Genomic DNA, 27,231 nt, shown 5'->3' on the forward strand with positions numbered 1-27,231 from the left:
GTGAGTACCTGTGCTAGTGTGTTTTGGCTTTCGTGCTCTTGTGGATTGCGCAGATGATTATGGGTCTCGTCCCATGTGTTAATCATTGTGCGCGTGTGTTATTTATTCGAGGTACTCCTCGCTCTTTTGTTTGGGTTTTAACCCTGTGTTTTTGTATAGTGTTTGTTTGGTCTTCATCCCCGTGCCTTTACACGGCACGCCGTAATTGGGGCTTAATAAAAATAAAAAATACACATTCCTGCGCCTGTCTCCCGATCCTTCATACCAGCCTGACAGAATAATCGACCATTAAGGGAGACAGCGGGACTGGCCCGTCCGATGATGCTGCGACTGGTCCGTCCGGCACCGCCTCAACTTCGGCAGCTGCAACTGGGTCGTCCGACGTCGCCACAACGGGTCCGTCTGACGACACAACTTCCGCAGCTACAACCGGCCCGTCCGACGGCACTGCTACTGGCCCGTCCGATGCTGCCGCAACTTGATCGACCCGCACTGCGTTCCTGTGATCGTCCTCGAGGCGAGAAGTTGTCAGGGACGAGATCAAGTCCAGACTCATCGTGGAGAAGAAACCTTAGTGAGTGTGGTTTCAGGTTTTTCAGGGTTTTCCTTTCTAAATCACGCTTTTGTAATAGAAAAACAACAAAATTGGATGTTCTAACAATGCTTAAACCACATCACGAGATCACTTTTAGGTCTGGGAATAATCAAACAAATGTAATTTTAGGGTGAGCACCAGCAAGAGACTTGCTTGGTTAGCAGTGTTTCTGTAGCACACGTGATTGCAGAGTTTGCTAAACAAATCACCACTGGATTGTGGCAAATAATCATGATATCATTCTGCTAGGTAGGGATCGACTACTTTGTAGTTAACATTTAATTGAGGAGATTTTTGGGAAAGCCTTTCCATCTACCAGAAAACAGTTTTGTTTAGTATCATCGCTAATGACACCACAAAGTGGTAGACAAACACTCACACACAGAAAGGGTTATTCCCACTCTGTTGCCTCTATAGAAAGTTTAAGGAAAATACGAATCACTTATGCATTTTGTTCATGTCTTATCATAATCTTGTGCAAATTAATTAGTTCTAATAAGTTCAATACATTTAGCTGATTTCCTACAAAATTCATTACATTTTAGAATATTGTTGAATTCTGTTTTAGTGTCTGGATTCCGTCCACATCACAGATTTTATATGGCCCTATACTCCACACACAATAGCTCTGTGCTGGATGGGCCAAAGCAGAGCAGCAGCCCTCTAATTTCACTGACTCACAGGAATGTCCTATATGGGTTTTGCATGTGGAAAATGTACAGAATAGATGCTTATATTTTTAAAGCCACTGTGCTCTATTTCCTCCGCACTGACCCTCAGGTCCATGGGCCTTCCGGGGCCTCTATTCAAATAAAATCAAATGTTATTTGTCACAGGTGCCGAATACAACAGGTGTAAACTTTACCGTGAAATGTTTACTCTATTGCCAGGCAGCCCGGGTTCAAGGCAATCCAACATCTAACGACCGGCTGGCTCTTTTTCTGCCACTGAATGCCACTTTTAGAGGGACGTGAGAGAGAACACAGGAGCCTGATTAGAAGAGATGAACTCAGGCGCTCGAGGGACAGGCCAATCCATGCACAAATAGCAAGGCTGATTGACTCTGAATGAGCTTATGTTTTTTGGGGGGTGGGGGTTGGGGGGGGGGGGGGTAAGAGACCCAGCTGAGCGAACTCAGGGGGTGTTGGAGTCTCGCTGACCTGATTCAACCCCACCGATTTGCTACTCGGTTAGGTTGCCTCTTCAATTCTTCTCAATTTGCCTGTTTTTCCCAACGGCCTCATTCTCACATGCAGAGATTTATTTTGTAAACAGAGCGCCCTGCCAGCAACAAGCTAGGCATTTTCCAGAGGAAGCCGGTGGGAGGAACTATAGGAAGACTGGCTCATTGTAATGGCTGGAATGGAATAAGTTGAACAGCGTTAAACATGTGGTTTCCATATGTTTGATGTGTTTCATACCGTTCCATTTATACCATTCCATTCTAGCCATTACATTGACCCCGTCCTCCTACAGTTCCTCCCACCAGCCTCCTCTGGCGTCTTCATATTTCATCGGGAGAAAAGAGCAGCTACCCTGGTCTCATTATGGCAGAAACATACGTAGCCCGTAAATAGCACAGAGGAGAGGAGGAACAGGACAACTGAATAACCTTCCACTTCCTTGTTCCTTCTCATCCTCTCTCTAACCATCCCTAACTCCCTATCTCTGTCAAAAAACAATAACAACAACAGGATGGTAGGAAAAGATATAGAACAGTTTACAGACATGCTCTTCCACAATCAAGTGCAGTGAGAGGATTTGCTTTTCTTAACTTGTGAATGTTGATGTCGAGCTGTTGCTGAAGTGATTTCCCTACAGGGTTATAAATGAAATGCAGCCGCTGCTCCACAAACATCTCCCACTAGCCTCTCTTTCTCAGTTTATGACCGAGTTAAGTTTTATTTGCACTTTTACAGGCCGCAAAACAGAGTTCTCCGTCTGAAGGGCCAAAACGGGGACCTGTGCATTCATGACACACACACATGCATGCACGCACACAGACACATACACCACAATCAGTCCACAGGAAGAAGCAGCAGGCAGATGTATTGGTGACCACCGAACTGTTAACATCTCCGTAAGTCTCCTGACAGACATTCAAGGGCATATGTTTCCTTGGAATCGTGTCCAACATTTAACAGGGATTGGTTACGGTATAGGCCTACCTCCAGCGCTGTGAGAACACCGGCCGACTGATGAAAGTTATTGTGTATTACATTCTTAATGGTTTCCAGCAATTCCTGCTAAAAATAAGAAACTCTATTCCAATATAAGTCAAACCAGGAGTCCTCTTGGGTGTAGCCTACAACTTGAACTGGAAAATATCCCAAATATAAATGTGCTATTTATCATTTTGTGTCTTTTTGTTTCCATACAAGAGGGACAGGTGAACAGAAGTTACAGGTCAACTTGAATGTAATCATCGATGTACCTCGTGTAGGCCAACATACACAATTACATACGCTTAAGGTCACCATGATTGCTTTCTGATCTCAGGGTCCACAAAGCCAATTTTGAAAAAAGAGCCACTCCTTGAGCCTTGCTTTCTTGTGAAGACCAAGGACTAACAGCAGCATGATTAGAGCTTGAGACCCCTGTTTGTCTGATAAAAACCTCCTCTAGTTCAGACGGTTCAAACTGAATATTAGACATCAAAGATAAACATAAGTGCATAGTCTCAGATTAGAAAGGAGAAAGTGCTGCTTGCACCCATAGATACAGACATCAGAGGCAGTGGGGCAGAGCAGGCAGACTGACTGATGGAGAGGCTTTTGAAGTGGAGTAGTACTCTGCACAGTCATGAGTCTCTCTAGTACACACTCAGACTAGGGTTGTAAAATTTGGGAAACTTTCACAGAATTACCAGGTTTTCCTGGTTGGAGGATTATGGATTTCCTGCCTATTCCTTCCTGATTCTGGGAAGCTTTCAACCAAGATTTCTGGAAAACCTGGACATTTTTGGAAAAGCTACCAGAATTTTGCAAACATAAGTCAGAAACCATTGTCACTGTCGGGAGACAGCACTTCTATGATTATAAAGAAACTGTAACTGTATTTTTGTTACATACAATGCATTTGGAAAGTACACAGACCCCTTGACTTTTTCCCATTTTGTTACTTTACAGCCTTATTCGAAAATGTATTTATTTAATGTTTTTCCATGAATCTACAAACAATACCTCATAAAAACAAAGTGCATTTTTAAAAACATTTTTGCAAATGTACTAAAAATAAAAAAGTGAAATACCTTATTTACATAAATATTCAGACCCTTTGCTATGAGACTCGAAATGTAGCTCAGGTGCATCCTGTTTCCATTGATCATCCTTGAGATGTTTTCACAACTTGATTCGAGTCCACCTGCAGTAAATTCAATTGATTGGACATGATTTGGAAAGGCACACACCTGTCTATATAAGGTCCCATGTCAGAGCAAAAACCAAGCCATGAGGTCGAAGGAGTTGTCAGTAGAGCTCAGAGACAGGAATGTATCAAGGCACAGATCTGGGGAAGGGTATCAAAAAATGTCTGCAGCATTGACGGTCACCAAGAACATCCTTATTAAATGGAAGAAATTTGGAACCACCAAGACTCTTCCTAGAGCTGACCCCCGGCCAAAATGAGCAATCAGGGGAGAAGGGCCTTGGTCAGGAAGGTGACCAAGAACCCGATGATCACTCTGACAGAGCTCCAGAATTCCTCTGTGGAGATGGGAGAACCATCCAGAAGGACAACCATCTCTTCAGCACTCCACAGATGGAAACCACTCGTCAGTAAAAGGCACATGACATCCCGCTTGGAATTTGCCAAAAGGCACCTAAAGGACTCTCAGACCATGAGAAAAAACATTATCTGGTCTGATGAAACTCTTCGGCCTAAAAGCCATGCATCACGTCTGGAGGAAACCTGACACCATCCCTACGGTGAAGCATGGTGGTGGAAGCATCATGCCGTGGGGATGTTTTTCAGAAGCAGTGACTGGGAGACTAGTCAGGATCGAGGGAAAGAGATCCTTGATGAAAACCTGCTCCAGAGTGCTCGGGACATCAGACTGGGGTGAAGGTTCACCTTCAGGACAAATCTCTGAATGTCCTTGAGTGGCCCAGCCAGAGCCCAGACTTGAACCCGATCGAACATCTCTGGAGACCTGAAAATAGCTGTGCAGCGACGCTCCCCATCCAACCAGACAGAGCTTGAGAGGATCTGCAGAGAAGAATGGGAGAAACTCCCCAAATACAGGTGTAGCTTGTAGCGTCATACCCAAGAAGACTGGACGCTGTAATCGCTACCAAAGCTACTTCAACAAAGAACTGAGTAAAGTGTCTGAATACTTATGTAAATATCATATTTACGTGTTTTTTTAAATACATTTGCAAAAGTTTTAAAAAACAAACATTTTTGCTTTGTCATTGTAGTGTATTGTGTGTAGATTGATGAGGGAAAACAATTTCATCCATTTTAGAAAAAGGCTGTAACGTAACAAAATGTGGAAAAAGTCAAGGGATCTGAATACTTTCCGAATGCATTGTATACATTGCAATGTACTGAGCATTGAAGAAGGTAGTTAGAGTCGTTTTCTTGCATTTAGCAACTGTGCTAATACCTCTTTAATGATGTTCAGTTAAGTGGGTCAAATTTAGAAACTTCTGCCCAGAAATTGATTGGTGATGATTCTGTAACTATACTTTGGCCACCCAATTTGATGAACTGGTTAAAAACATTAATACATTAATACAACTGTGGATATATGAAGCACTAACATTACACCTAATGGTTATTCCAGCACCTGTTTTATTTATGATGAATATTGAATCGTGTAATGAGATTCATTTTCTGTCCTGAAATAAGTCATTTATTCTGGAGAGAAATACTTTTTTCCCCTCACTGTGTGTGTGTGTGTGTGTGTGTGTGTGTGTGTGTGTGTGTGTGTGTGTGTGTGTGTGTGTGTGTGTGTGTGTGTGTGTGTGTGTGTGTGTGTGTGTGTGTGTGTGTGTGTGTGTGTGTGTGTGTGTGTGTGTGTGTGTATATATATATACTGTGAGGGGAAAAAAGTATTGGTGCACTTAAAAAAATAGATGGCATCATGTGAAAGGAAAATTATGTGTATATATTGAAGCAACATCTCAAGACATCGGTCAGGAAGTTAAAGCTTGGTCGCAAATGGATCTTCCAAATGGATAATGACCCCAAGCATACTTCCAAAGTTGTGGCAAAATGGCTTAAGGACAACAAAGTCAAGGTATTGGAGTGGCCATCACAAAGCCCTGACCTCAATCCCATAGAAAATGTGTGGGCAGAACTGAAAAAGTGTGTACGAGCAATGCGGCATACAAACCTGATTCAGTTGCTCCAGCTCTGTCAGGAGGAATGTGCCAAAATTCACCCAACTTATTGTGGGAAGCTTGTGGAAGGCTACCCGAAACGTCTAACCCAAGTTAAACAATTTAAAGGCAATTCTACCAAATACGAATTGAGTGTATGTCAACTTCTGACCCACTGGGAATGTGATGAAAGAAATAAAAGCTGAAATAAATCATTCTCTCAACTATTATTCTGACATTTCACATTCTTAAAATAAAGTGGTGGTCCTACCTTACCTAAGACAGGGATTTTTTACTAGGATTAAATGTCAGGAATTGTGAAGACTGAGTTTAAATGTATTTGGCTAAGGTGTATGTAAACTTCCGAATTCAACTGTGTGTGTGTGTATGTGTGTATATATATATATATATACACACACACAGTGGCAAGAAAAGGTATGTGAACCCTTTGGAAATACCTGGATTTCTGCATAAATTGGTCATAAAATTTGATCTGATTTTATCTAGGTTATAACAATAGACAAACAGTCTGCTTAAACTACTAACACACAGGCAATTATATGTTTTCATGTTTTTATTGAACACACTGCGTAAACATTCACAGTGCAGGGTGGGAAAAGTATGTGAACCTTTGGATTTAATAACTGGTTTACCCTCCTTTGGCAGCAATAACCTCAACCAAACGTTTTCTGTTGTTGCGGATCAGACCTGCACAACGGTCAGGAGGAATTTTGCACCATTCCTCTTTATAAAACTGTTTCAGTTCAGCAATATTCTTGGGATGTCTGGTGTGAACTGCTCTCCTGAGGTCATGCCACAGCATCTCAAATCGGGCTGAGGTCACTCCAGAAGCCATATTTTCTTCTGTTGAAGCCATTCTGTTGTTGATTTACTTTTGTGTTTTGGGTCGTTGTCCTGTTGCATCACCCAACTTCTGTTGAACTTCAATTGGCAGACAGATAGCCTAACATTCTCTTGCAAAATGTCTTGATAAACTTGGGAATTCATTTTTCCGTCAATGATAGCAAGCTGTCCAGGCCCTAAGGCAGCAAAGCAGCCCTAAACCATGATGCTCCCTCCACCATGCTTTACAGTTGGGATGAGGTTTTGATGTTGGTGTGCTGTCCCTTTTTTTTTCTCCACACATAGTGTTGTGTGTTCCTTCCAAACAACTCAACTGTAGTTTCATCTGTCCACAGAAAATGTTGCCTGTAGCGCTGTGGATCATCCAGGAGCATTTTTGCAAACTTTAGACGTGCAGCAATGTTTTGTTTGGAGAGCAGTGGCTTCTTCAGTGGTGTCCTCCCATTAACACCATTCTCGTTTAGTGTTTTACGTATTGTAGACTCGTCAACAGAGATTCTAGCATGTTCCAGAAGTCTTTAGCTGACATTCTAGGATTCTTCTTAACCTCATTGAGCATTCTGCGCTGTGCTCTTGCAGTCATCTTTGCAGGACGGAGAGTAGCAACAGTGCTGAACTTTCTCCATTCATAGACATTCAATTTGTCTTACCATGGACTGATGACCATCAAGGCTTTTAGAAATACTTTTGTAACCCTTTCCAGCTTTATGCAAGTCAACAATTCTTAATCTTGAGATGTCTTTTGTTCGAGGCATGGTTCACATCAGGTAATGCTTCTTGTGAATAGCAAACTCAAATTTTGTGAGTGTTTTTTATAGGGCAAGGCAGCTCTAACCAACATCTCCAATTTTGTAATTTTTGTAATTTGTAATTTTGTAATTTTTATTAGGATCCCCATTAGCTAACGCTGTAACGCTAGCTAATCTTCCTGGGGTCCAACACCAATTAACAAGACATTACAAACAACCACAATCAAGACTTCACAAAGATTCAACAAGTAGACAATACAGATAATTAAAATACTTGACAGGAAACACATTTAACATTCAGTTGATGCTTTCTATTTCCTGTCCATTCATATGGTCTATCGCATTAGATGTTATTTTATTTTTTTCTTGAAGGTGGATTTACTTTTTGCATGAGAAATATGGATTGGTAAAGAGTTCCATTCAGCTATGGCTCTATAGAAAACTGTAGATTTAAGGTGATTTGTCCTTGGCTTGGGTTGTTTTAGCTGCCCTGAATTTGCCTGTCTGGTTTGGTGGTTATGCGTGTTTCTAGTATGTACAAACTGGACTGAAAAATACTGTGTTTTTTAAAAATATAATATTCCTAAAGAAAATCGGAAGACTAGATAGTAATTTGTTTTTAACTTGAAGCCATGAGAGATTCTGATGCATTTGAATAATATTCATACGCTTAGAGCAATGAAGAGATAATCTGCCAGCCCTGTTTTGAGCCATTTTGAGCTTTTTCATATCTTTCTTTGCTGCAGATGACCATATAACCGGACAGTACTCTAAGTGTGATAGGACCAGGGATTAAATCACCTGATTCAGAGTGCTAGATGTTACATACTTTGAACATTTTCTTGTAACAGCAATTCCCTTACCCATCTTAATAACAATATTATCTATGTGTTCTGACCATGATAAAGCTGAGTCCAACATGACGCCTAGTAGATTTGTTTTTTTCACTTGCTCTACATGTGTTCTATTCATCGACACATTCAATTGGGGATCATCAGCAAGCATATATCTTGAGCCAAATACAATACATTTAGTTTTAGAAATGTTCAACACCAATTTGTTTCATATCAACCCACAGTTCACTGCTCAGTACATCTGATAGCTCATTACAGTCTGATGCTGTGCTATACATTGTAGAGTCATCAGCATACATTACCACTCTTGCTTTGTTCATTCCTGAAGGTCATTAGTAAAGATAGAGTAGAGAAGTGGGCCTAGGCAACTTCATTGAGGAACACCACAGTGTACTGTATATCTTTACTGTTTGAAAAGCTACCATTAAAGAACACGTTTTGCATTCTCCTGGATAGATAGCTTTCCATCCAGGATAGAGCTGCAGACTTAAAACCATAACATTTGAGTTTACCTAGTAACAGTTCATGATCAATTACATCAAAAGCAGCACTGAAATTTAGCAACACTGCACCAACTAACTTCCTTTCATCCATACTCTAACCAATCATCTGTCATTTGTGCTAAGGCCGCACTCATAGAATGCCCTTCTTTGTATGCATGCTGGAAACCCGTTATCAGACCATTACATGTGAAACAATCCTTGATTTGTTCAGATACAAATTTTATCCAATAATTTACTTAACACAGGCAGCAAGCTTATTGGATGACTATTAGGACCAGTGAATGCAGATGTTTTATCCTTAGGTAGTGGAATAACTTTTGACTCTTTCCAGACTTCTGGGCACACCCCATACATCAAGCACTTATTAAAAATATGAGAGATTGGTGTAGATATTTAGTTAGCTGTAACTCTAAGCAATTTGGCATCAAGATTATCTGTACCAGGTGACGTGTCATCCGAAAGAGACAACAGCATCCTCTCTACCTCTTCCCTTTCTACTTGATGAAATTAAACATGCATTGACTCTCCTTCATGATACAATCTTTTATAAGGGTATATGACATGGAGCTATCAGTTGGAATCATAGTATTCCTCAACTTGTCCACTTTGCCTGTAAAATATTAATTAAAGTAGTTTGCGATGTCATGTGGTTTTGTAATAAATATACCCTCTGATTCAACAAAAGAGGCAGACGTTTGAATTCCTACCCATAATAGTGTTCAACGCTCTCCACAGCTTTTTCCCGTCATCCATTCCATCACCCATCCCATCACTTCATCAATTTTGTGCTGATAGAATCCCTTCTTCTTTTCATTGTTTAGCTTGGTCACAAGATTTCTTAATTTACAATAACTTTGCTTATCAAACAGAGTGCCACATTTATCTGCTACTTTTTTGGCATCATAACATTGAATCATTAAATTTCTCAGCTCATCATCAATCCATGGGGCACTGTTTGACCTCGCAGAGCATTTTCTTAAAGGGGCGTGCTTATCATCTAGACTCACAAATAATTTCTTAAACAAACTTAGTGACATTTCAGGATCATCCTTACTACACACTTCTAACCATTGCACATTCTCATCCACAAATGAGTCCTGATTGAACCCGCTGTAGGACCTGCGGTAGATTATCTTAGGGCCAGCCTTTGGTATTTTAGTTTTCATAGTGAGTGCAACCATATTATGATCACTGTAACCTAGTGCCACTGATATAGCTTTAGAACAATGTTCAGCCATGTTAGTAAAAATGTGATCGACACAAGTTGATGATGTGATACCGGACCTATTAGTGAACGTTCTGGTTGTGTCACGATCATCGTAATGATTGGACCAAGGCACAGCGTGAGTAGCGTTCCACATCTTTATTATAACGTGAAACTTCAGCAAAGTACAAAAACAATAAATGATCAAACAAAATGTGAAGACAGTGAAGTGCAAATAGGCACCTGCACAAAAACAAGATCCCACAAAACACAGTGGGGAAATGGCTGCCTAAATATGATCCCCAATCAGAGACAATGCTAAACAGCTGCCTCTGATTGGGAACCATACCAAGCACACCAACATAGAAATAAACAACATAGAACACCCCCAGTCACGCCCTGACCTACTATACCATAGAGAACCAAGGGCTCTCTATGGTCAGGGCGTGACAGGTTGGTAATGTCATAACTTGGGTCAGGTTACATACATTGGCAACAGAAATACGTTTCTTTCTCATTGGACAGTTGGTGTTCAAAAAAATCTATATTCATATCTCCCCAAAAATATATTTCCCTATTTTCATCAGATACCTTATCCAACATTTTGCAAATTACATCAATATATTTCACATCAGCACTAGGTAGCCTATAGCAGCAACCAACTAGTATAGGTTTCAAATGTGGTAAATGCACCTGTACCCATAGCGCGTCTAATCTATTCAACGTTAAATCCTTACGTTGTTTTGCTGGAATATGATTCTGGATGTAAACTGCAACTCCACCCCCATATCTATTTCTGTCTCTCCTGAACAAATTATATCCATGTATATTATCAGCATCCTCAAAAAAAGAGTCCAAGTGAGTCTCTGATATTGCCAATACATGAATATTGTTTGACTGCACTAGACAGCATATTTCATGAATTTTGTTCCTTAAACTACATATATTCAAGTGAGCAATTAACAGACCTTTCTTTGGTAGATTTACAGTATTTGTATGTACAAACATGAATCAGCAGTTGGAATCTGAGAGAGATATACTTAGTCAGTGTGTGTGGGGGGTTGGAATTACTTGTGTCTGTCGCTCCTCCTAACTCTATGGGAGGGAGGGTGAACAATCAATTTGTTAAACCTCAGATATGCTATGTCACCTCGTTCTCTTGCGGCCTTCATGGCTGGAATTAGTTCCTTTCTTCTTTGACGGACTGAATCTGAGAAATCGTCATCAATGAAGATGAAGGACCCTTTAAGGCGTTTGGCTTTTTCAATGACTGCAAGCTTATCCTTGAACCTGAGGAATTTCCACTACAATTGGTCTGGGTCTGGTTCCATTTTCACCACCATTGTCACCACTAGTGACCCCTGGTTTCCCAGACCGGTGAGCATGTTCCAGCTCTACCTGTTGATCCAGTTGCATCTCCTCAGAAAACAGCTTTCAAACTTTGTCCTCTGATTCAGCCCATGTCTCACTTTGGCTCTCCTGGATACCATCTATAACAAATATTATTTATCCTTGATTGTCCGGTATACAGCCTTCCCAGACATGTTCTGGAGGCCCTCCCTGACTGTGGTGATTTCATTCCGCAAGATGGCGTAGCAGTCAGACGTCTTTGTCTTGTCTCATCCCATGTATATATCTTTTTATATATTTTTCTTCGCATTCTTTTTAATATTTTTTCCTAAACCTCAACTTCAAAATACTCTCCTGCAACCCGCCTCACCCAATGTGGTGTGGATCTGGGGTTTTTTCTAAAGTATTTCTATTTACCTCCGAACTGTAATACTGAAGCTAGCTAGCTAACTAGCTACCAGCTACCAGCTATCAGTCAGCTAACCACTGCTAGCGGACATCAGCTAACCTTTAGCTCGGAAAGCTCTTGCCAGTTCGTACAACGCATTTCAAACCAGAGCATACCGGACCTATTTTTCTCTCCATATCCCCGGATTCCTACCGCAAACTCTGAACCTTTTCATCTGGATCATGGCAGCTAGCTAAACGCAACCCGGGTTGACTACTCCTGGCTAACATTTCCGTCCCGGATCAAGCACCAACTAGCCTGGAGCTAGCCCATGCTAGACCCATCTCCTGGCTAGGACTCCTGGGCTACTCCTGAAGTCCACTCCTCGGCTACAATATCCGGACCCCTTCTACTGCCGGTACGGGGCACGGAACCCCACCGATCCTTCACGACTGGAATACCGACATAATCTGCCCGAGGATCTCAACAGGCCCCTCAGGCGCGACATCCCCTGAAGGCCCATTCTGCTAACCTCGGCCTGCTAGCTATCTATAGCATATTGGACTGTTAGCTGATCGGCCAGTTTCTTGGACCACTATACCCATTTTGCCAATTGGACTTGGACCCCTCTGCTACTTGGAACCCTACTAATTCCATGACTGGTCTATTGACGTCACCGCACGAGGAGGTAAAAACAGACTTTCCCCCATCGCGACGTCCCTCTAAGGCCCTTATGCTAGCTTGCTAGCCCCGGCCTGCTAACTGCTAGCTTGCTAGCCCCGGCCTGCTAACTGTCTGAATCGCCGTGTTCCCAGCCAGCCCAACCACTCACTGGACCCATACGATCACTTGGCTACGCATGCCTCTCCCTAATATCAATATGCCTTGTCCATTACTGTCCTGGTTAGTGATTACTGTCTTGTTTCACTGTAGAGCCTCTAGACCTGCTCAATATGCCTTAACCAACCATGTTGTTCCATGACCTGGACATCACCTGGTTTAAATGTCTCTAGGGACTATATCTCTCTCATCATTACTCAATGCCTAGGTTTACCTCCAATGTACTCTCTTCCTACCGTACCTTTGTCTATACATTATGCCTTGAATCTATGCTATCATGCCCAGAAACTTGCTCCTTTTACTCTCTGCTCCGAACGTGCTAGACGGCCAGTTCTTATAGCCTTTAGCCGTACCCTTATCCTACTTCTCTGTTCATCTGGTGATGTAGAGGTTAATCCAGGACCTGCAGTGCCTAGCTCCACTCCTACTCCCCAGGTGCTCTCATTTGTTGACTTCTGTAACAGTAAAAGCCTTGGTTTCATGCATGTTAACCTGTTAGGGCTAGGGGGCAGTATTTACACAGCCGGATAAAAAACGTACCCGATTTAATCTGGTTATTACTACTGCCCAGAAAGTAGAATATGCATATAATTATTGACACTTCCAAGAGTCTTGGTGTTCATCCAGGTGCTTTTTGGAAAACTTGAGTTCACTTTTTGGATGACATGGGTGCCATTACATCTGGCAAAAACAAAACACTTTATTCCACAGTAAGAACCTCATACCAACGGTCAGGCATGGTGGTGGTAGTGGGATGCTTTGGGGATGCTTTGCTGCCTCAGGGAATTCTATAGGAGAATGTCAGGTCATCCGTTTCTGAGATGAAGTTGAAGTGCAGCTGGTTCATGCAGCAAGACAATGATCCAAAACACACAATTAACACACAATTGAGTGTAAGGGGGCAATGCAGGTGTGGCTTCTGGACAAGTGTCTGAATGTCCTTGAGTGGCCCAGCCAGAGCCTGGACTTGAACCCGATCAAACATCTCTGGAGAGAGACCTGAAAGTAGTAGACCTGAAAGTAGTGTAATTTAAACATTTAAAAATGCACAGTGTAGGTTGGAAAAAGTATGTGAAACCCTAGTCTAATGACTTCTCCAAAAGCTAATTGGAGTCAGGAGTCAGCTAACCTGGAGTCCAATCAATGAGATGAGATTTGTCTCTGCTGGGCAGGTATGTGAACTCTTGGAGAAGCATAAAGTTTTACATAAGGAAATGATACTTCAGCAGGAAATAACTTTAAAAGCTTCACACAAATGATCATGGAGTCTACCAACAAACGGCTGGACGACCTAACTAAAGATGTACAAGACATTAAAACAAGCCTTCAGTTCACACAGAAGGATGTGGATGTATTGAAGAACACACAGGATTCACTTTCCAGAAACTGTTCCTCTTTTTTTTCTTTTTTTTCTCCACCTTTATTTAACCAGGTAGGCTAGTTGAGAACAAGTTCTCATTTGAAACTGCGACCTGGCCAAGATAAAGCAAAGCAGTTCGACACATACAAAAACACTGAGTTACACATGGAATAAACAAACATACAATCAATAATACAGTAGAAAAATCTATTTACAGCATGTGCAAATGAGGTAGGATAAGAGAGGTAAGGCAATAAATAGGCCATGGTGGCAAAGTAATTATAATATAGCAATTAAACACTGGAATGGTAGGATGTGCAGAAGATGAATGTGCAAGTTGAGATACTGGGGTGCAAAGGAGCAAAATAAATAAATACAGTATGGGGATGGGCTATTTACAGATGAGCTATGTACAGGTGCAGGGATCTGTGAGCTGCTCTGACAGCTGGTGCTTAACCTGTTGGGGCTAGGGGGCAGTATTTGCACGGCCGGATAAAAAAACGTACCCGATTTAATCTGGTTACTACTCCTGCCCAGTAACTAGAATATGCATATAATTATTGGCTTTGGATAGAAAACACCCTAAAGTTTCTAAAACTGTTTGAATGGTGTCTGTGAGTATAACAGAACTCATTTGGCAGGCCAAAACCTGAGAAGATTCCTTACAGGAAGTGGCCTGTCTGACCATTTCTTGCCCTCCTTGATCATCTCTAACAAATACAGGGGATCTCTGGCATGACGTGACACTTCCTACGGCTCCCATGGGCTCTCAGAAGGCGGGAAAAAGCTGAACGATGTAATTCCATCCCCAGGCTGAAACACATTAGCGCGTTTGGCAAGTGCTCTATCAGAGGGCCATTAGACTGAGGCTCGTGCATGAGGGGATAGCATGCTTTTACTTTCACTCTCTTTGTAATAAAAAATGATTTCCCGGTCGGAATATTATCGCTTTTTTACGAGAAAAATGGCATAAAAATTGATTTTAAACAGCGGTTGACATGCTTCGAAGTACGGTAATGGAATATTTAGAATGTTTTTTGTCACGAAACGTGTCGGGCGCATCACCCTTCTTTACCCTTTCGGATAGTTTCTTGAACGCACAAACAAAACAGAGGATATTTGAACATAACTATGGATTATTTTGAACCAAACCAACATTTGTTATTGAAGTAGAAGTCCTGGGAGTGCATTCTGACGAAGAACAGCAAAGGTAATAACATTTTTCTTATAGTAAATCTGACTTTGGTGAGTGCTAAACTTGCTGGGTGTCTAAATAGCTAGCCCTGTGATGCCGGGCTATCTACTTAGAATATTGCAAAATGTGCTTTCACCGAAAAGCTATTTTAAAATCGAACATATCGAGTGCATAGAGGAGTTCTGTATCTATAATTCTTAAAATAACTGTTATGTTTTTTGTGAACGTTTATCGTGAGTAATTTAGTAAATTCACCGGCAGTGTTCGGTCGGAATGCTAGTCACATGCTAGTCACATGCTAATGTAAAAAGCTGGTTTTTGATATAAATATGAACTTGATTGAACAAAACATGCATGTATTGTATAACATAATGTCCTAGGGTTGTCATCTGATGAAGATCATCAAAGGTTAGTGCTGCATTTAGCTGTGGTTTGGGTTTATGTGACATTATATGCTAGCTTGAAAAATGGGTGTCTGATTATTTCTGGCTGGGTACTCTGCTGACATAATCTAATGTTTTGCTTTCGTTGTAAAGCCTTTTTGAAATCGGACAGTGTGGTTAGATTAACGAGAGTCTTGTCTTTAAAATGGTGTAAAATAGTCATATGTTTGAAAAATTGAAGTTTTTGCATTTTTGAGGTATTTGAATATCGCGCCACGGGATTACACTGGTTGTTGAGTAGGTGGGACGCAAGTGTCCCACCTAGCCCATAGAGGTTAAAGCTAGTGGAGGAGGTAAGAGTCTCCAGATTCAGTGATTTTTGCAGTTCGTTCCAGTCATTGGCAGCAGAGAACTGGAAGGAGAAGCATCCAAAGGAAGAATTGGCTTTGGGGATGACCAGTGAGATATACCTGCTGGAGCTACCGGTGGGTGCTGCTATGGTGACCAGTGAGCTGAGATAAGGAGGGGTTTTACCTAGCAGAGACTTGTAGATGACCTGGATTTTTGGGTTTGGCGACGAGTATGAAGCGAGGGCCAGCCAATGAGAGCATACAGGTCGCAGTGGTGGGTAGTATATGGGGCTTTGGTGACAAAACGGATGGCACTGTGATAGACTGCATCCAAGTTGTTGAGTAGAGTGTTGGAGGCTATTTTGTAAATTACATCGACGAAGTCGAGGATCGGTAGGATAGTCAGTTTTATGGGGGTATATTTGGCAGCATGGGTGAAGGATACTTTTTTGCGAAATAGGAAGCCGATTCTAGATTTTAATTTTGCATTGGAGATGTTTAATGTGAGTCTGGAAGGAGAGTTTACAGTCTAACCAGACACCTAGGTATTTGTAGTTGTCCACATATTCTAAGTCTGAACCGTCCAGAGTAGTGATGCTGGACGGGCGGGCAGGTGCAGGCAGCGATTGGTTGAAGAGCATGCATTTAGTTTTACTTGCATTTAAGAGCAGTTGGAGGCCACGGAAGGAGAGTTCTATGGAATTGAAGCTCATCTGGAGGTTAGTTAACACAGTGTCCAACGAAGGGCCAGAGGTATACAGAATGGTGTCGTCTGCGTAGAGGTGGATCAAGGAATCACCAACAGCGTGAGCGACATCATTGATGTATACAGAGAAGAGAGTCGGCCAGAGAATTGAACCCTGTGGCACCCCCATAGAGACTGCCAGAGGTCCGGAGAACAGGCCCTCCGATTTGACATACTGAACTCTATCGGAGAAGTAGTTGGTGAACCAAGCGAGGCAATCATTTGAGAAACCAAGGATGTTGAGTCTGCCAATAAGAATGTTGTGACTGACAGAGTCGAAAGCCTTAGCCAGGTCGATGAATACGGCTGCACAGTAATGTGTCTTATCGATGGCGGTTATGATATCTAAGACCTTGAGCGTGGCTGAGGTGCACCCATGACCAGCTCTGAAACCAGATTGCATAGCAGAGAAGGTACGGGGAGATTCGAAATGGTCGGTAATCTGTTTGTTAATTTGGCTTTCAAAGACCTTAGAAAGGCAGGGTAGAATAGATATAGGTCTGTAGCAGTTTGGGTCTAGAGTGTCTCCCCCTTTGAAGAGGGGGATGACCGCGGCAGCTTTCCAATCTATGGGAATCTCAGACGATACAAAAGAGAGGTTGAACAGGCTAGTAATAGGGGTTGCAATAATTTTGGCAGATAATTTTAGAAAGAGAGGGTCCAGACTGTCTAGCCCGGATGATTTGTAGGGGTCCAGATTTTGCAGCTCTTTCAGAACATCAGCTATCTGGATTTGGGTGAAGGAGAAGTGGAGGAGGTTTGGGCGAGTTGCTGTGGGGAGCGTAGGGCTGTTGACCGGGGTAGGGGTAGCCAGGTGGAAAGCATGGCCAGCCGTAGAAAATTGCTTATTGAAATTCTCAATTATTGTGTATTTATCGGTAGTGACAGTGTTGCCTAGCCTCAGTGCAGTGGGCAGCTGGGAGGAGGTGCTCTTATTCTCCATGGACTTTACAGTGTCCCAGAACTTTTTTGAGTTTGTACTACAGGATGCAAATTTCTATTTGAAAAAGCTAGCCTTAGCTTTCCTAACTGCCTGTGTATATTGGTTCCTAACTTCCCTGAAAAGTTGTATATCACGAGGGCTATTCGATGCTAATGTAGAACGCCACAGAATGTTTTTGTGCTGGTCAAGGGCAGACAGGTCTAGAGTGAACCAAGGGCTATATCTATTCCTAGTTCTACATTTTTTGAATGGAGCATGCTTATTTAAGATGATGAGGAAGGCACTTTTAAAGAATAACCAGGCATCCTCTACTGACGGGATGAGGTCAATGTCATTCCAGGATACCCCGGCCAGGTCGATTAGAAAGGCCTGTTCGCTGAAGTGTTTTAGGGAGCGTTTGACAGTGATGAGGGGTGGTCGTTTGACCGCAGACCCGTTACGGATGCAGGCATTGAGGCAGTGATCGCTGAGATCTTGGTTGAAAACAGCAGAGGTGTATTTGGAGGGCGAGATAGTTAGGATGATATCTATGAGGGTGCCCGTGTTTACGGATTTGGGGTTCTACCTGGTAGGTTCATTGATCATTTGTGTGAGATTGAGGGCATCAAGCTTAGATTGTAGGATGGCCGGGGTGTTAACTTACATCTAGACGTTCCGCTAGCGGAACACCTGCTCCAATATCCAATGATAGGCGTGGCGCGAATTACAAATTCCTCAAAAATACAAAAACTTCAATTTTTCAAACATATGACTATTTTTCAGCATTTTAAAGACAAGACTCTCCTTTATCTAACCACACTGTCCGATTTCAAAAAGGCTTTACAGCGAAAGCAAAACATTAGATTATGTCAGCAGAGTACCCAGCCAGAAATAATCAGACACCCATTTTTCAAGCTAGCATATAATGTCACAAAAAACAAAACCACAGCTAAATGCAGTACTAACCTTTGATGATGTTCATCAGATGACACACCTAGGACATTATGTTATACAATACATGCATGTTTTGTTCAATCAAGTTCATATTTATATCAAAAAACAGCTTTTTACATTAGCATGTGACGTTCAGAACTAGCATGAATTTCGGTGAATTGAAATCCGGTAAATTTACTAAATTACTCACGATAAACGTTCACAAAAAACATAATTATTTTAAGAATTATAGATACAGAACTCCTTTGTGCAATCGAGGTGTCCGATTTTAAAATAGCTTTTCGGTGAAAGCACATTTTGCAATATTCTGAGTAGATAGCCCAGCCATCACGGCTAGCTATTTAGACACCCACCAAGTTTAGCCCTGACCAAACTCCGATTTACTATTAGAAAAGTTTGATTACCTTTGGTGTTCTTCGTCAGAATGCACTCCCAGGACTGCTACTTCAATAACAAATGTTGGTTTGGTTCAAAATAATCCATTGTTATATCCAAATAGCGGCGTTTTGTTCGTGCGTTCAAGACACTATCCGAAGTGTAAATAAGGGTCACGAGCACGACGCATTTCGTTACAAAAGATTTCAAAATATTCCATTACCGTACTTCGAAGCATGTCAACCGCTGTTTAAAATCAATTTTTATGCCATTTTTCTCGTAAAAAAGCGATAATATTCCGACCGGGAAAGCGTGTATACGTACAAAGAGAGAGAAAATAAAAACATGGGATCCCCTCGTGCACGAGCCTGAGTCTTACAGTACTGTGACCAGCCACTATCCAAACGCGCTACTTTTTTTCAGCCAGAGCCTGCAAAGCCACGATTCAGCTTTTTGCCGCCTTCTGAGAGCCCATGGGAGCCGTAGGAAGTGTCACGTAACAGCAGAGATCCCCTGTAATGGATAGAGATAATCAAGAAGGGCAAGAAATGGTCAGACAGGCCACTTCCTGTAAGGAATCTTCTCAGGTTTTGGCCTGCCAAATTAGTTCTGTTATACTTACAGACACCATTCAAACAGTTTTAGAAACTTTGGAGTGTTTTCTATCCAATGCTAATAATTATATGCATATTCTAGTTTCTGGGCAGGAGTAATAATCAGATTAAATCGGGTACGTTTTTTATCTGGCCGTGAAAATACTGCCCCCTAGCCATAACAGGTTAAGCATGTCCCAGTTTAGGTCACCTAGCAGCACGAGCTCAGAAGATCGATGGGGGGCAATCAATTCACATATGGTGTCCAGGGCACAGCTGGTGGCAGAGGGTGGTCTATAACAAGCAGCAACGGTGAGAGACTGATACATACTATTCTATTCTACTATTACAACCAGTGTAATCCCGTGGCGTGATATTCAAATACCTCAAAAATGCAAAAACTTCAATTTCTCAAACATATGACTATTTTACACCATTTTAAAGACAAGACTCTCGTTAATCTAACCACACTGTCCGATTTCAAAAAGGCTTTACAACGAAAGCAAAACATTAGATTATGTCAGCAGAGTACCCAGCCAGAAATAATCAGACACCCATTTTTCAAGCTAGCATTATAATGTCACATAAACCCAAACCACAGCTAAATGCAGCACTAACCTTTGATGATCTTCATCAGATGACAATCCTAGGACATTATGTTATACAATACATGCATGTTTTGTTCAATCAAGTTCATATTTATATCAAAAACCAGCTTTTTACATTAGCATGTGACGTTCCGAACTAGCATACCCCCCGCAAACTTCCGGTGAATTTACTAAATTACTCACGATAAACGTTCACAAAAAACATAACAATTATTTTAAGAATTATAGATACAGAACTCCTCTATGCACTCGCTATGTCCGATTTTAAAATAGCTTTTCGGTGAAAGCACATTTTGCAATATTCTAAGTAGATAGCCCGGCATCACAGGGCTAGCTATTTAGACACCCAGCAAGTTTAGCACTCACCAAAGTCAGATTTACTATAAGAAAAATGTTATTACCTTTGCTGTTCTTCGTCAGAATGCACTCCCAGGACTTCTACTTCAATAACAAATGTTGGTTTGGTTCAAAATAATCCATAGTTATGTTCAAATATCCTCTGTTTTGTTTGTGCGTTCAAGAAACTATCCGAAAGGGTAAAGAAGGGTGACGCGCCCGACACGTTTCGTGACAAAAAACATTCTAAATATTCCATTACCGTACTTCGAAGCATGTCAACCGCTGTTTAAAATCAATTTTTATGCCATTTTTCTCGTAAAAAAGCGATAATATTCCGACCGGGAAATCATTTTTTATTACAAAGAGAGTGAAAGTAAAAGCATGCTATCCCCTCATGCACGAGCCTCAGTCTAATGGCCCTCTGATAGAGCACTTGCCAAACGCGCTAATGTGTTTCAGCCTGGGGATGGAATTACATCGTTCAGCTTTTTCCCGCCTTCTGAGAGCCCATGGGAGCCGTAGGAAGTGTCACGTCATGCCAGAGATCCCCTGTATTTGTTAGAGATGATCAAGGAGGGCAAGAAATGGTCAGACAGGCCTGCCAAATGAGTTCTGTTATACTCACAGACACCATTCAAACAGTATTAGAAACTTTAGGGTGTTTTCTATCCAAAGCCAATAATTATATGCATATTCTAGTTACTGGGCAGGAGTAGTAACCAGATTAAATCGGGTACGTTTTTTATCCGGCCGTGCAAATACTGCCCCCTAGCCCCAACAGGTTAAGCACCAGCTGTCAGAGCAGCTCACAGATCCCTGCACCTGTACATAGCTCATCTGTAAATAGCCCATCCCCATACTGTATTTATTTATTTTGCTCCTTTGCACCCCAGTATCTCAACTTGCACATTCATCTTCTGCACATCCTACCATTCCAGTGTTTAATTGCTATATTATAATTACTTTGCCACCATGGCCTATTTATTGCCTTACCTCTCTTATCCTACCTCATTTGCACATGCTGTAAATAGATTTTTCTACTGTATTATTGATTGTATGTTTGTTTATTCCATGTGTAACTCAGTGTTTTTGTATGTGTCGAACTGCTTTGCTTTATCTTGGCCAGGTCGCAGTTTCAAATGAGAACTTGTTCTCAACTAGCCTACCTGGTTAAATAAAGGTGGAGAAAAAAAAGAAAAAAAAGAGGAACAGTTTCTGGAAAGTGAATCCTGTGTGTTCTTCAATACATCCACATCCTTCTGTGTGAACTGAAGGCTTGTTTTAATGTCTTGTACATCTTTAGTTAGGTCGTCCAGCCGTTTGTTGGTAGACTCCATGATCATTTGTGTGAAGCTTTTAAAGTTATTTCCTGCTGAAGTATCATTTCCTTATGTAAAACTTTATGCTTCTCCAAGAGTTCACGTACCTGCCCAGCAGAGACAAATCTCATCTCATTGATTGGACTCCAGGTTAGCTGACTCCTGACTCCAATTAGCTTTTGGAGAAGTCATTAGACTAGGGTTTCACATACTTTTTCCAACCTACACTGTGCATTTTTAAATGTTTAAATTACACTACTTTCAGGTCTACTACTTTCAGGTCTCTCTCCAGAGATGTTTGATCGGGTTCAAGTCCAGGCTCTGGCTGGGCCACTCAAGGACATTCAGACACTTGTCCAGAAGCCACTCCTGCATTGCCCCCTTACACTCAATTGTGTGTTAATTGTGTGTTTTGGATCATTGTCTTGCTGCATGAACCAGCTGCACTTCAACTTCATCTCAGAAACGGATGACCTGACATTCTCCTATAGAATTCCCTGAGGCAGCAAAGCATCCCCAAAGAATCCCACTACCACCACCATGCCTGACCGTTGGTATGAGGTTCTTACTGTGGAATAAAGTGTTTTGTTTTTGCCAGATGTAATGGCACCCATGTCATCCAAAAAGTGAACTCAAGTTTTCCAAAAAGCACCTGGATGAACACCAAGACTCTTGGAAGAATGTTCTATGGACGGATGAGTCAAAAGTATAACTTTTTGGACGACATGGGTCCCATTATGCCTGGTGAAAACCAAACACTGTTTTCCACAGTAAGAACCTTAAACCAACTGTCAAGCATAGTGGTGGTAGTGGGATGGTTTGGGGATGCTATCAATATTTTTATTATTGTATACATTGTGTAATAATAGTAAAGACATCAAAACTATGAAATAACACATATGGAATCATGTAGTAACCAAAAAAGTACTAAATAAATGTAAATATATATATATTTTTTGAGATTCTTCAAAGTACCACCCTTTGCCTTGATGACAGCTTTGCACACTCTGATGAAGGTGCACATGGGCCTATTTATATAATGAATATGAATTCGGATGGCAGAAATGAAGAATTAAAGATTACAACCGCTTACTTTCAGTTATTTGAAAATGAAATCCTCTCCAAAATGTCATTATTTTTTAAACAAGGACTTGAAAATGAGATTGTGAACTCTGCAAGAAACGTTTCCAGTCCGAGAATGAGAATGGTAAATGACTGTAATTAATACATTCATTCAATACATTGGAATACAAAATAAGCCATCCATCCACCATTATGGGCTATTAGCAGGACAATAGACTCTTGCCAAGAAGGAGGGTATGGGGAGAATTGTATCGTTACGGATGAATGTTTTCAGTTGACGCCAAACAAGTTCGATTGGGTTTAAATCAGGAGACCTAGGGGAAAAAATTGTATATATTGTAGGCGTACCGTAGGTGTTGTAGGTCTTTTATTTATTAATTTTTATTTAACCTTTAATATACTACATAAAGGTCTGCTTCCTCTGCTGATGTCTTGACCCTGTTTATGCCCTCATTTGCAATGCAAACCTGGGCGTCAGGGTGACTACCCGTTCCAGTGTTAGGACTGTAACCACCAGAGGACTTGAAAATGAGCCGGAGCTGAGAGGATCACCAAAACTAAAGATATTTTGGTTTCAGTGCATTTTCTTTAAAAAAATGTATATAGCCTATATGTAGGCATACTGTGTAATAAAATCGATAATTGTGTACTAAAAACGTGTATGTGTTTTCACAGAGCATACAACCATGCCGACAACCATCCGTGAAGTGGACAAAGGGCTGGACAACGGGCCGCACTGAAAAAAACGCATGGTTCCCAAGAAAGCGGTTAGTTTTGCTAGATTCTTAAAATGTGTTTCTGTACGCAGCATTTGTGTGTTGGAGGCACTTTTCATTCTTCATTGTTCTACCATTTCTATCATAGGCCACTGTAATTGATGAGGGCTCAGGGCAATACCATTCTGCTCACCTGATGAAGGTGCACATGGATCAGATTCAAACTTTGAAGACCGAGATCGAGTCAATGAAGGCAGACCAGCAGAAAGAGAAACATTCTCTGAGGGCAGAGATACGGGCGACAGCTGATGCATTGGTCCAGAGCCAGGCGGTATTGGCGGAGAGTCAGGCACACCTGTGAGCTCTGGAACTCCACCTCCGACAGGCAGAGTCAACATATGTGTGTTCTCTTGTTTTGTGCTGTTCTGTAGTTTCGACCCAATGATTCGTCTGACAAACAAGGACCTTTGTGTACTGCAGGCCCAGGCATGTAGCTCAGGAACTGAAGCAAGGATATTCATATTCTTGATACCATTTGAAAGGAAACACTTTGAAGTTTGTGGAAATGTGAAATGAATGTAGGAGAATATAACACATTAGATTTGGTAAAAGATAATACAAAGAAAACACCATGCATTTTGTGCATTTTTTTTGTACCACCATCTTTGAAATGCAAGAGAAAGGCAATGTATTATTCCAGACAAGGCGCAATTTAGATTTTGGCCACTAGATGGCAGCAGTGTGTTTGCAAAGTTTTAGGCTGATCCAATGAGCCATTGCAATTCTGTTCAAAATGTTTTGTCAAGACTGCCCAAATGTGCCTAATTGGTTTATTAATATACTTTACAGTTCATAACTGTGCACTCTCCTCAAACAATAGCATGATATTCTTTCACTGTAATAGCTACTATTGGACAGTGCATTTAGATTAACAAGAATTTAAGCTTTCTGCCAATATCAGATATGTCTATGTCCTGGGAAATGTTCTTGTTAATCACATTAGCCTACGTTAGCTCAACCGTCCCGTAGGGGACCCACCAATCCTGTAGAGTGTGTGTGTGTGTGTATATATATATATGAGAGAGAGGATCGAAACACACACAGAGACACGTGCAATATAGCAATAAGAACGTCAGTTTAATATGCAGTGCAGATCAGCTCCTATTACCCTTCTCAGAGTTTTAAGAATTGTGTGTGTTCAATTATTTGTGAAATTGTGGCATTTAAAGCATATTGAAGATAGAAGCAATAGGATTTGAAGCAATAGCCTACCTGCGTGTGGTCAACTATTTCAGCACCGTTTCACGCCGCTCTGAGACAAGCATGGGGACTGGTCTTGATAAATCAATGAGACATTTATTTTCACTGAATCTCCGTTTGAGTATTGGTTAGACTACAATCAGGGGGTGGAAATGTTAGGATTATTTTGCTCTTAGTAGCCTACTCCCGACCGGTCACCTTGTACTGCGCCATATTTTCTTGGAATTTTTCTTGGAATAGAAACACCATAATATTAATCAAATTAATGAAGCTACATTTCTTAAAATCAATCCCATATACTATGTTACAAGAAGAACCACTGTATGTGTTATTCATAGTTTTGATGTCGTCACTATTATTCTACAATTAAGAAAATAGTAAAAATAAAGAAAAACCCTTGAATGAGTAGGTGTGTTCAAACTTTTGACTGGTACTATATATATACAGTGCCTTGCGAAAGTATTCGGCCCCCTTGAACTTTTCGACCTTTTGCCACATTTCAGGCTTCAAACATAAAGATATAAAACTGTAATTTTTTGTGAAGAATCAACAACAAGTGGGACACAATCATGAAGTGGAATGAAATTTATTGGATATTTCAAACTTTTTTAACAAATAAAAAACTGAAAAATTGGGCGTGCAAAATTATTCAGCCCCTTTACTTAAGTTAATACTTTGTAGCGACATCTTTTTCTGCGATTACAGCTGTAAGTCGCTTGGGGTATGTCTCTATCAGTTTTGCACATCGAGAGACTGACATTTTTGCCCATTCCTCCTTGCAAAACAGCTCGAGCTCAGTGAGGTTGGATGGAGAGCGTTTGTGAACAGCAGTTTTCAGTTCTTTCCACAGACTCTCGATTGGATTCAGGTCTGGACTTTGACTTGGCCATTCTAACACCTGGATATGTTTATTTGTGAGCCATTCCATTGTAGATTTTGCTTTATGTTTTGGATCATTGTCTTGTTGGAAGACAAATCTCCCTCCCAGTCTCAGGTCTTTTGCAGACTCCATCAGGTTTTCTTCCAGAATGGTCCTGTATTTTGCTCCATCCATCTTCCCATCAATTTTAACCATCTTCCCTGCCCCTGCTGAAGAAATGCAGGCCCAAACCATGATGCTGCCACCACCATGTTTGACAGTGGGGATGGTGTGTTCAGGGTGATGAGCTGTGTTGCTTTTACGCCAAACATAACGTTTTGCATTGTTGCCAAAAAGTTCGATTTTGGTTTCATCTGACCAGAGCACCTTCTTCCACATGATTGGTGTGTCTCCCAGGTGGCTAGTGGCAAACTTTAAACGACACTTTTTATGGATATCTTTAAGAAATGGCTTTCTTCTTGCCACTCTTCCATAAAGGCCAGATCTGTGCAGTATACGACTGATTGTTGTCCTATGGACAGAGTCTCCCACCTCAGCTGTAGATCTCTGCAGTTCATCCAGAGTGATCATGGGCCTCTTGGCTGCATCTCTGATCAGTCTTCTCCTTGTATGAGCTGAAAGTTTAGAGGGATGGCCGGGTCTTCGTAGATTTGCAGTGGTCTGATACTCCTTCCATTTCAATATTATCACTTGCACAGTGCTCCTTGGGATGTTTAAAGCTTGGGAAATCTTTTTGTATCCAAATCCGGCTTTAAACTTCTCCACAACAGTATCTCGGACCTGCCTGGTGTGTTCCTTGTTCTTCATGATGCTCTCTGCGCTTTAAACGGACCTCTGAGACTATCACAGAGCAGGTGCATTTATACGGAGACTTGATTACACACAGGTGGATTCTATTTATCATCATTAGTCATTTAGGTCAACATTGGATCATTCAGAGATCCTCACTGAACTTCTGGAGAGAGTTTGCTGCACTGAAAGTAAAGGGGCTGAATAATTTTGCACGGCCAATTTTTCAGTTTTTTATTTGTTAAAAAAGTTTGAAATATCCAATAAATTTCGTTCCACTTCATAATTGTGTCCCACTTGTTGTTGATTCTTCACACAAAAATACAGTTTTATATCTTTATGTTTGAAGCCTGAAATGTGGCAAAAGGTCGAAAAGTTCAAGGGGGCCGAATACTTTCGCAAGGCACTGTATATATATATATATATATATATATATATATATATATATATATATATATATATATATATATATATATATATATATATATATATATACACACACACATTGAGAGGCACAGTGCAGCGCAATTGGATTGTGGAGGATTAACTGCCTTGCTCAAGCGCACAGTGGCAGGACAAGCGCACATGGAATCTGAGACCAGCAGCCTTCTAGCTCCCAGTTCAGATCCATTCCCATTTTTGTGTCGCCCGGTACAGGACTTGAACCAGCAACCTTCCACCCCTATCTG

At 41.3% G+C, this 27,231-nt stretch overlaps 1 long non-coding RNA gene across 1 annotated transcript; it reads left to right on the forward strand.

Moving 5' to 3' along the window:
* Positions 1-25,338, forward strand: LOC106571608 (uncharacterized). The gene is made up of 3 exons (XR_006759083.2): positions 1-574; positions 23,573-23,664; positions 23,762-25,338. It is a non-coding gene; the product is annotated as an uncharacterized LOC106571608 (long non-coding RNA).
* The last annotated feature ends 1,893 nt before the right edge of the window (positions 25,339-27,231 follow it).

The sequence above is a fragment of the Salmo salar genome, chromosome 15 (assembly GCF_965601325.2).
Source record: "Salmo salar chromosome 15, fSalSal1, whole genome shotgun sequence".
Classification (NCBI taxonomy): Eukaryota; Metazoa; Chordata; class Actinopteri; order Salmoniformes; family Salmonidae; genus Salmo; species Salmo salar.